The sequence below is a fragment of the Oryctolagus cuniculus genome, chromosome 2, assembly GCF_051225735.1.
Source record: "Oryctolagus cuniculus isolate XC-2025 breed Fujian yellow rabbit chromosome 2, ASM5122573v1, whole genome shotgun sequence".
Classification (NCBI taxonomy): domain Eukaryota; kingdom Metazoa; phylum Chordata; class Mammalia; order Lagomorpha; family Leporidae; genus Oryctolagus; species Oryctolagus cuniculus.
In genome coordinates, this window is record NC_142868.1 from 196,988,281 (window position 1) to 196,998,356 (window position 10,076).

At 59.1% G+C, this 10,076-nt stretch overlaps 1 long non-coding RNA gene across 3 annotated transcripts; it reads right to left on the reverse strand.

The window, feature by feature from the left end:
• Positions 1-689: 689 nt before the first annotated feature.
• LOC149128200 (uncharacterized) lies at positions 690-9,110 on the reverse strand. Of its 3 annotated transcripts, XR_016230586.1 has the most exons (5): positions 8,129-9,110; positions 7,771-7,948; positions 6,429-6,479; positions 5,978-6,170; positions 2,307-4,768 (listed from the first exon to the last, which is right to left on the reverse strand). It is a non-coding gene; the product is annotated as an uncharacterized LOC149128200 (long non-coding RNA). The 3 variants fall into 3 exon arrangements; XR_016230585.1 differs by having other exon boundaries at positions 690-4,768; positions 7,771-9,107; XR_016230587.1 differs by lacking the exon at positions 6,429-6,479 and having other exon boundaries at positions 690-4,768; positions 7,771-9,105.
• Positions 9,111-10,076: the final 966 nt, after the last annotated feature.

Below are 10,076 nucleotides of genomic sequence, written 5' to 3' on the forward strand. Positions count from 1 at the left end.
CCCTGGGTTTTTGTGTTCACCCCGAATCTCAGAGCTGATGGGGCAGAATGGGGCTCACTCTCCTGTCCCCGTTAGAGACCCACCCTGTTCGGCCATGGCTGCCCTAGGGTGAGGCCTCCTGCAGCTCTATCCCCTAGCATCTGTTTATCGTTCCTGAAAGAAGGGAACCGGCTCTCCCAGCCCAGCTCAGAGGCCGCTGGCCTCTCTTAGGAAGGGGCAGGCGGCTGTCTTGGGGAGACAGGTGTTTGAACATGAACCAGTAGTGCCTCTCTCCTTCAAACACCTGACCCAGGCCCACCTCAGCTGCCCTGGCGCCCGCATCGCACACCTGCAGTCACCAAGCCCTGCTCCGAACCAGGGGCTCCCTAGCTCCAGGCCTGGCCTTGTCATGGGTTCCAAGAGACAGCTCCGAGAGCCCCGAGCCCCTGTCCACAGTGAGCTGCCGCGGCTTTCTGGCCTGAGCCGCGATCTGTAATTAGGCGCTCCATTGATTATTGGTGGGGAGAAAACATGTTATAATTTTTAAAAATTATATAAATTATCCTCTAGACTCCTTTTTTAAACTTTCTGTGACTATATCTGCCTTTGTTTCTGCTTGTATGGAAATTAACTTTTTGCCTTTTCCTGCAAAATTGTCTTTTATAGCCTGCTGGATTATGATAATAATACTTTGTACTTCTGCAGAGCCTTTTATCCGGGAATCTCAAAGCGCTTCATAAACTTTAATTAATTCTTGCAACAAGCCCCGTGAGGTAGGTAAGTATTATTATCCCCATTTTACGGATCAGGAGAGCGAGACATTGAGAAGTTAAGCAATTTGCCCAAGGCCCCAAAGCAGTTAGTAGCTAAGTCTGAACAAGACCACAGAGCGTGGTCTCAGGCCTCGCTCGCACACACGGGGGCTGCCCCGCTGGTCCCCTCGGCCCCCCGGGCGAGATGGACGCGAGGCCTCCATCAGTCCCAGCGCCCGTGCTAAGTGCACGTTGGAGCTCCCGGGGATTAGTTAGGCTGAGTCATATGCTTCGCCCTGGGGACCGGCCCGTGCCCAGGTGCGTGGAGGGAATCTGCAAACTCGATTCCCAGGCCGGAGCGCTCCTGCCACACAACCGTCCCGCCCCGCAGCGCCCAAGGCCCACATGTTCACACTCAGTGAAGCGTGGGCCGGGCTTTCTGGTGTGCAGCATCTCCTCTAAATAAATACTGAGAATTCCACACATGACCGCTGCTACCCCATTTTCCAGAGGGGGAAAACTGAGTCTTGGGAGGCCAAGTGGCACAGCCCAGGTCACGCAGTAGAACCGACGTTCCTGTCACTCAGCCTGCCCACACCCAGAGACAGGTTGTGTGGGAAGAGGGGCGATGGCTCGGACGCTGGCATTCCCAGGGGCGGTGGCGGCGAGTGGGAGCCAGGCTGAGCCGACGGCTTCTCTTACCGGGTGCAGGGATGAATAGGGCGCTCTCCCAGGGAGGCCCAGGGCTGTGCACACCTCAGCCAGCGCGGGCCCTCCCAAGAGACCCCTTGCAAAGGGCGCCCAGCGGAGGGCCCCCTTGTCTGCACCCCTCCCCCCAGGCTCTCTCTGCCACCGCAGGCTCGAGACAGCGACGGTGCAGGGTGCTCCTGACAGGACTGGGGAGTCGGGCAAGCCTGGATCTGTGTTCTGGTTCTGAACTCACTGTGGTTAATCTTGGGCAAGCCCCAACCTCCCCCTGCCTCAGTTTCCTTATTGTAAAGGCGCTGTCACATGGATCACAGGAGGTAGGGGCAGGAGAGCCCAGCCCCGGCGGGTGATAGGTGCCTGCCCTGTGCTCCGGCCCAGGCCGGTGCCCGTGTCCTGTGGGAGGTGCCCAGTCGCTGGCCCTGGGCCGTCCAGTTCTTCTCCCAGCTGCCTTTGCCGAAATCTCAGCTCAAGTTCTCATGCTCTGCTGCCCTTACCAGGTCATGGGCACCCTCACAAGTGGTCATGGCCGCTGCCACAGCTCTCAGGGCTCGGGGACTGGCAGGGGCCACCCTGCACTGGGGTGTCACACTTGTCTCTCGCAGATCAGAGACCCGGGCCCCGCCCCAGAGCGGTGCACACTGCCCATGCCCCAGGCTTCCCGGGATGCTACTCCACACCTGACGGTGCCTTGGGACGGGAGACGTCACCTCCCCGGTGCCACTGGGTGAGGGGCAGGCCCATGGCTGGAACCGTCAGCTTCTCCCAGTTCTTTCAAGTATCAGAGAAACCACTGTGTTATGGGCTCTCTTTTACAAACAAGTTGGCTGCATGGCAACCTTCGAGGCTTAAACACCGCCCCCGCCCCCTGTGCCAGCCCTTGCACCTGCGCCTCCAGCCCCCTCCTTTCAGGGAGACAGGCCTTGGTTCCTCTGCAGGGCACCCGCAAGGTCTTGGTCCCTCGGGACTGAATCTCTGCCTGACCTTGCCTTTGCAAACCTTTCTCTGCTCCAGCCACACCAGGCAGGCCAGGGCGGCCCGGCCAGGCCAAGGCCAGCCTGCACCCAGGAGCTCTGGCCCAGCTGCCCGAGGAGGCCACCAAGATGAGCCGGGCACCGAGGCCGGCAGGTGCCGAGAGGCGGTGGAGAGGCCGGGCTGGGGGAGCCGGGCCTGGCAGCCACAGCAGCAGGCTCTAGAGAGGGGAGTGCTTCCTCACCACGCTTCTGGGTTTGGAGGAGCCGCAAGAGCGTGCCCAGCACTGGGGCCGGCAGGCGCTGACCACCGCCTGCGGATCTGCCCTGGAACTGGCCTGGCCCTACACCTTTCAGACCGCGAGTGCTGGTCACAGTCTGTGAGACAAGCCCGTGGGCCCTGTCCTGCCCCTCCCTGCACGGCGACAGCAGAAGGGACCTGAGGGGACAGGCCCGTGCACCAGCCTTGCCCAGGGCGGCCTCTCCAGGGACAGCAGCATTGGATGCCACCGTGGCCTCTTCGGGAGGAAGAGGGGACTTGGGGCTCTCACTCCTGACTCCGGCTTTGTCCACGGGGTGGCCAGCCCAGTCCACTCTGGTCTTTGAACTCCCCACCCCATTGACCGGCGGCCCCCTCAGCCTCATGGGCTGGGTTGGCCAGAGCCAGCCCCTTGCATCCTGAAGAGCTGGAGTATCCAGGTGTGGCCTTGGCCAACTCCATCCAAGTCTGGCCGCTGGGGGCCTGTCCTCTCCTGGCCCCTGGCTGGCTGACTTCCGGAGGTGCCTTTCTTACTTGACGAGTCAGATCTGACCGCTGGCCGACACGTCCTGAAAAGAGCGGTCAGGAGTCATCCGAAGGCAGCAAATGCCTCAGCGCTGGTCATTTCCGCTGCTGCCCTGGCAAGAACTTTCCAGAACATGGGGTGAGGAACCGCAGCAGCTTCTCTCCACCTTGACTTGTGTATTCAGCCTGGCAGCCATCCGTCGGGCGACCGCGCGTGCCTGCTCTCGGGTGTTGGAGCCCAGGCAGCCCATTTGTCCCCGTCTCTAGAGCAAGAGGGACTCAAGGCGCTGCTGCCCCAGCACAGCCAGGCGCCCGAGGCGCGGTGTCCCTGTGCGTGAGACGGTTCTTGCCCACTCAGCGGCTGCAGGGGTCGAAGACGTTCTAGCCCATGAAATGGTTTTGTCAACTGGAAAGCAGACTAGGCAAATGCCAGGGAACTGAGCAAACACAGGACGGGCGGCCAGGTGGCCCGGGGGCCAGGTTCTTCCGAGGCTTATTGCTGCTTGCTTTGTGGCAAAACCAACAAATACTGGACTGTGCAAATGTTTGAGCGCCCCGCCCTCTAGGGACAGGGCCCTCCCCCGGTGCAGACGTGGTGGTGAGCTCACAGAGGGCCAGGCAGAAATCAACGCAAGCCAAACGCCTGGCTGAAAGTGTCAAAATTCGCGAATACAGAAAGTGAGAAGGGAAAATGGCCTTTCTTCCAGTAGACACGCGCACAGCGGGATACCGAGGTGACACGCGCGCACGTGTCCGATTTACACTATAGCGATGACACTATAGCACCCATGTGCTGTATAGCTCCTGTCTGTGTCCGCACAAAGCTGAGCAAGGGAGGGGAACGTGCGGTCCACGGGCCGCGGAACGCCCGCAAAATCCTTTGGTCCGGCCCTGCCAAGGCAATGGCCAGCGGGTTGGACGATTGCTTTGATACCCCCTTAGGCCCTGTAACAGCGGGAAGTGACCACGTTGCCACTCATCGCATCCTCATGGGAGCTGTGACACCGCGCCCCGCCCAGCCCAGGAGTCTCTCCAACACCCACCATCCTGGGGCCGGGAACCTGCATCCCTGCCAAGCCCTCCTGATGCAGGTGGACCGATTTCACCAGCCGGGCTCCGGAGCCCAGTAGTTAGGGCCCCCCAGGGGACCAGCCTGCAGAACAAGCTCCTGGCGCAGCCATCTGGGGGGCAGCCTGGGCACTGGCGTATTTTAAGAGGCTCCCCAGCTGGCTCGTGGCAGGGCAGCAGGTTTGTCAAGCAGACGTCTTCTAGCCCTGGTTTAAACTAAAGCACGTGGGGGTTAAACAGGCAACACACCCGCCAGAGCTCACCTGTGCCATAGCCACCCAATGGCCATGAGCCGGTACTGACGCCACGGGTGACGCCAAAGGTGGCTGCCAGCGTGGGCCGCAGAGGCCTGACAGCAGCTCGGGCCCTCAGCTGTGAGGTCGCATCAAGGTTGGCTCACCAGTCGCTAACAATCGGCGCTGGCAGGAGGCGACACAGGGGCGAGCAGGCAGTGGTACATGAGAACTCTGGATTTTTCTGCTCAGTTTTCCTGAAAACCGAAAACTCACCTAAAAAAGAAGTCGACTGATTAAAAAAACAACCAACCAACCATCAGCTGGACGCACACAGATACTGTCCAGGACGGAGATCCAGGCCCAGAGGCCTCCCAAAAGCAGGGAGCAGCTTGGTCACCGGATCACCGAGACAGGGCAGGGGGGCGCTAGGGAGGGAGGGAGGGGCCCAAGACAGCGGGTGGGCAGCAGGGGAGGGCTCAGGGAGCGGACTTATTTCACTGTTTGAACACCTGCACGGTCCTGGCCCCTGAATATCAGCTCTGTTCAACACTGAGGTTGGGGTTGTTACTACCATTCCACATGAGTTCAAAGACAGGAAGGCCCCAAAGCAAGCCGGGACCCTCGAGGGCGGCATTATTAGCCCATTTTACACATGGAGAAACCGAGGCACAGAGACGTCGTGATTAGTCCAAGGACCCACAACTGCTCCACGGAGAACGGGGCCACCCGCCCACAGCCGAAGCCCCCACGGGGAGACAGGCTCCCTCTGGCCAGGCTCGCGGGCCGGCGGCTGGCCTGGTGCTGCTGGACTCCTCAGGAAGGCGGCTAAGGAGGCCGACATTTGCAGAGGCCAAAAACACAGCTCTGCCCACTAGCGGGGGGCGAGGGCTCTGCCTGGCTCGGCCACCCCTTCCCTGGGGAAATCTTGTCACCCCTTCGCTTCCTGTGTAGGTCTGGAGCAAGCTTTGCAAGGAGCCCTGGGACACATCTGGTGCATGGCCCCAGCTCCCTGTTCTACAGAGGAAACAGTGGGGTCTGGAACAGCAAAACACCTGGCTGAGCCACCTGACCAGCTGGTGCAGGGCCAGGGTGGACCCCAGGTCTTCCGACTCCCCGCAGGCCGCCCTGCCCGCCCCCTGGCACGGCTGAGCGCACGCCCGCTGCCCTTTTGCCGGGTGTGGATCCGGCCCGATAATCCCCACTCTCTAAGCAGAAGTGCACGGGAGCAATCAAGCCACGAGGAGCTGTCTCCGCCTGCGGGTCAGCGGGCCACAGGCCGCCCTGTGTGAGCCCATGATGTCACCGGGAGTTGTCCACGGTGACCTCACGGGGGTGTGTCCGTGTCCCACCACCTCCCCGTCGCTTCAGACCTGCAGCTCAGCCTGGTCAGAAAGGTGCACGTGTGCCTTCCACAAGCCAAGGGGCAGAAGCGAGTCCCTGGAGGGTAAGGAGGGGTTGGGTTTTACGGGAAGAAAGAGCTACCTTTGTCCTGCAGCGGGAGAGCGTGGCTGGGAAGTTGGAGTTGCGTCATGGGGTGGCTCTGAGCTCGGGCAATGAATGGCGCCTCACTGGTTACAGCTGCTCCCGTCCACGGGACCCTGGGAGGCGGCCCACGTGCCCCTGCAGTGCCGAGCGCAGGTTCTGCCACGAGCGTCCTGTCCGGAGTGCACAGCTCCTGAAGGGCCAGGGGAAAGGAAGCCATAGCCGGAGTGCGCTCGTGCTGTCTCCAAAGCCCACGACTGCTTGGGAGTGCGGCTACGCACCTCCGGGGTCAGCGGTTACAGTTTGGACCCAGAGCTGAGGCTTCAATATGGGAACCACCAGCGTGGCCAGCGATGTAAAGTTAAACTCATTAAAACGAAACACCGTTAGGGGCCAGCGTTGTGGTGGAGTGGGTTAAGCCACCCCTGAGGCCGGCATCCCATGTGAGTACCTGTTCAAGTCCTGGCTGCTCCACTTCTGATCCAGCTTCCTGCGAATGTGCCTGGGGAAGCAGCAGAGGATAATCCAAGTGCTTGGCCCCTGCACCCACACGGGAGACCCAGATGGAGTCCTGGGCTCCTGGCTTTGGCCTGTTCAAGCCCCGGCCAGTGCAGACATTGGGGAGGGAACCAGCAAGCAGATGGAAGAGCTCTCCCTCTCCCTCTCTACCTCTCTCTGTACCTGACTTTCAAATAAATAAATCTTTTTCAAAATGAAAGAAAAAAGAAGCAATTAAAAGGTTCAGTTTCTGGGCTGGCGCTGTGGCTCACTTGGTTAATCCTCCACCTGCAGCGCCGGCATCCCATATGGGCGCCGGGTTCTAGTCCCGGTTGCCCCTCTTCCAGCCCAGCTCTCTGCTGTGGCCCAGGAGTGCAGTGGAGGATGTCCCAGGTGCTTGGGCCCTGCACCCACATGGGAGACCAGGAGAAGCACCTGGCTCCTGGCTTCAGATCAGCGCAGCACTGGCCATAGTGGCCATTTGGGGGTGAACCAACGGAAGGAAGACCTTTCTCCCTGTCTCTCTCTCACACTGTCTCTATCTGTCAAAAAAAAAAAAAAAAAAAGGTTCAGTTTCTTGGGTCAGCGCTGTGGCATAGCAGGTTAAGCTTCCACCTGCAGTGCCGGCATCCCGTATCCTATCCCATATAGGAACTGGTTCCAGTCCCGGCTGCTCCACTTCCGATCCAGCTTCCCTGCTTATGACCTGGGAGAGCAGCAGAAGATGCCCAAGTGCTTGGGCCCCTGCACCGCGTGGGAGACCTGGAGGAAGCTCCTGGCTCCTGGCTTTGGATAGGCCCAGCTCTAGCCATTGCAGCCATTTGGAGAATGAACCAGCAGATGGAAGACCTCTCTCTATATATATAACTGAATTTCACATAAATAAATAAATCTTTAAAAGAAAAGGGAACCATTGAAAATTCGGTTTCTTAGTCACTCTGGCCACATTCTGCGTGCTCAGGAGCCACCTGGGGCCGGAGCTGCCACGCGGACAGCAGAGACACAGAACCCCTCCGCCATTGCAGAAGCGACGGCACCGGCACCGCGGGCAGGAGCGGACGAGAAGAGGATCGAGGACAGCCCCGGGGAGCCACGCAGAAAGGCCCGACCACGCGAGCGCGTGACTGGGTGACCAGGTGTCAAGGGGCGGTGGGATGGAGGGAGGTCCTGCGGCGGGCTGACGCCCCTCACTTCTCCCCCAGCCACGCAGGCCCACGGAACGGAGAGGAGAGGAGCCACAGGCGGCTTCCTAGCCACAGCCCGGCGTTTGGGCTGCGGGGCAGGGTCTCACTCACACACGGGGACGCGGCGATCGCTGCAGGCTCGGCGTGCGTCCTGGGTTCCGGGGAGAGGCTGAAGAGGTGACCGTCACTCAAACCCTGTTCTTCCGGAACAAACCCCTGCACCTTTGGATTCCAGGAACCACCCGACTTGGATTGCACGAGGCGGGTTCATTCTAAGGAGCTGGGAGAACTGCATGGAACCGGAGGCAGACAGTTCTGCCCTGAGCGGGCTGGACACGGACCCTGGCGAGCCCCTTCCGCCCGAACTCGTCCCTCCGCTTTCTTGGCCGTGGGGGATGCTCTCGTCTGCCCACAGGGGCTGTGTGGTCCTGAGTAGCCCGCACACAGGCCTGCCTGGCTGACTCCTTACCCAGAGCAGTGGCGGAGGAATCTGACCCGGCGGGTTTGGGTCAGGAATGTTCCCCTCCCTCACCCAATCCCTTGGGCCTCAGGGTAGATTTATCCCCAGCCTGTGGAAGGCACAGGTGTTCTTGGAAAGGGTGGAGGGAGGCGAACATGGCCGCCTCTCTGCGATCTATCAGCGCGCGCCCAGCCCGGCAGGCTGCTCAGGACAGGGAACACAAGACGGGGAGCGTCTGTGGTCATCTGCAGGTGACCAAACTCAGCAGGAAGCTCAGCTCAGGTTACAGCGCCCAGTGTCCCAGTGTCGGAACAGAGGCCGCTTAAAGAACGGTTGTGCATTGAATAAACGAGGACACGGATCCGCTGAATTTTCTACCACGCGTGTCATTTTAAAAGGAAAACACACCCCTTCTTCTGCGTCTGTCATGGATACTGGGTCTCCAGGGTCTTCCTTTCCACAGAGGGGGCCGGGACGTCTACCCCGCAGCCCCACAGCAAGCGGAGCCGCAGACATCAGAGGCCAACTCCGGAAGCCCGGGCTCCAGCCAGACAGAAAGATAGAAGTTCAAGCAGCAACCACATGAAAGGGGAGCAAGCCCCGGGGGGAGGCTGACGGCTGTCCCGGCGCAGCCCTCTGCGCTCTGCCGCGGAGCCCAGCCGTGGCCAAGCCGGCGCAGGATCACAACGGAGCCTGCGGCGGGTGCCGCGTAAGGTTGCCTTGCCGGCCAAGATGGTGTCTCTCCCACAGAGAGCAAGTTTTAAGTGCGCTGCAAGTGACAAAGTCATGGATGCGTGTTGACTGAAAGTTAAATACAGAGCGGCATTAAAAAAATGAGCAAAGGGGCACAGGAGGTCAAGCTGCCGCTGGCCACGCCCCCGGCCCACATCAGAGCACCAGTTCAAGTCCCGGCTGCCCGGCTTTCAACCTAGCTCCCTGCTGCTGTGCCTGGGAAGGCCGCAGATGATGGTTCAAGTACCCCCCCCCCCCCCCCCCCGCCGCCACTTAAGCCAGAGACTCGGATGGCGTTCCTGGCTCCTGACTTTAGTCTGACCCAGTCCTGGCTGTTGCAACCCTTTGGAGAATGAACCAGTGGATGTAAGTTCTTGCTCTCCCTATCATCCTACCTTTCAAATAAATAATCTTTTTTTAAAAAAAGAAAACTGTAAAAAATGTAGTAAAAATAACAAAATTATTTTAAAATTAATAATTAATTTTGTTATCATTAAATTGTTTAAAATAACTCATAATAAAATAATTGAAATACATCTCTACACATTTATATACAACCACACAGCTCTGTTCGGGATGAAAATGTTCTAGAGTGGCCGGCGCCGCGGCTCACTAGGCTAATCCTCCGCTTGTGGCGCCGGCACCCCGGGTTCTAGTCCGGGTCGGGGCGCCAGATTCTGTCCCGGTTGCCCCTCTTCCAGGCCAGCTCTCTGCTGTGGCCAGGGAGTGCAGTGGAGGATGGCCCAAGTGCTTGGGCCCTGCACCCCATGGGAGACCAGGAGAAGCACCTGGCTCCTGGCTCCTGCCATCGGATCAGCGCGGTGCGCCGGCCGCAGCGCGCCAGCCGCGGCGGCCATTGGAGGGTGAACCAATGGCAAAGGAAGACCTTTTTCTCTGTCTCTCTCTCTCACTGTCCACTCTGCCTGTCAAAAAAAATAATAAAAAAAATTAAAAAAAAAAAAGAAAATGTTCTAGAGTGGACGAGAAGGAGGGCTGGGCAGCACCTCAAGGTTCTAAACACCATGGAGTGTAAAGTGGCTCCAGTGGTAAATTTCATGGCATATATATCTGATCACAATAAAGAAGTGAAAACCTTTTATATAAAATTATCCTGGATACATAATTTTATAGATTTGTGTCTTCACTTTCTAAGGTAGCAGTTTCCATAGCATTGGAAATCAATCATTAATTTAATTGTATAGGCTGAGGGGCAGGTGCTGTGGTG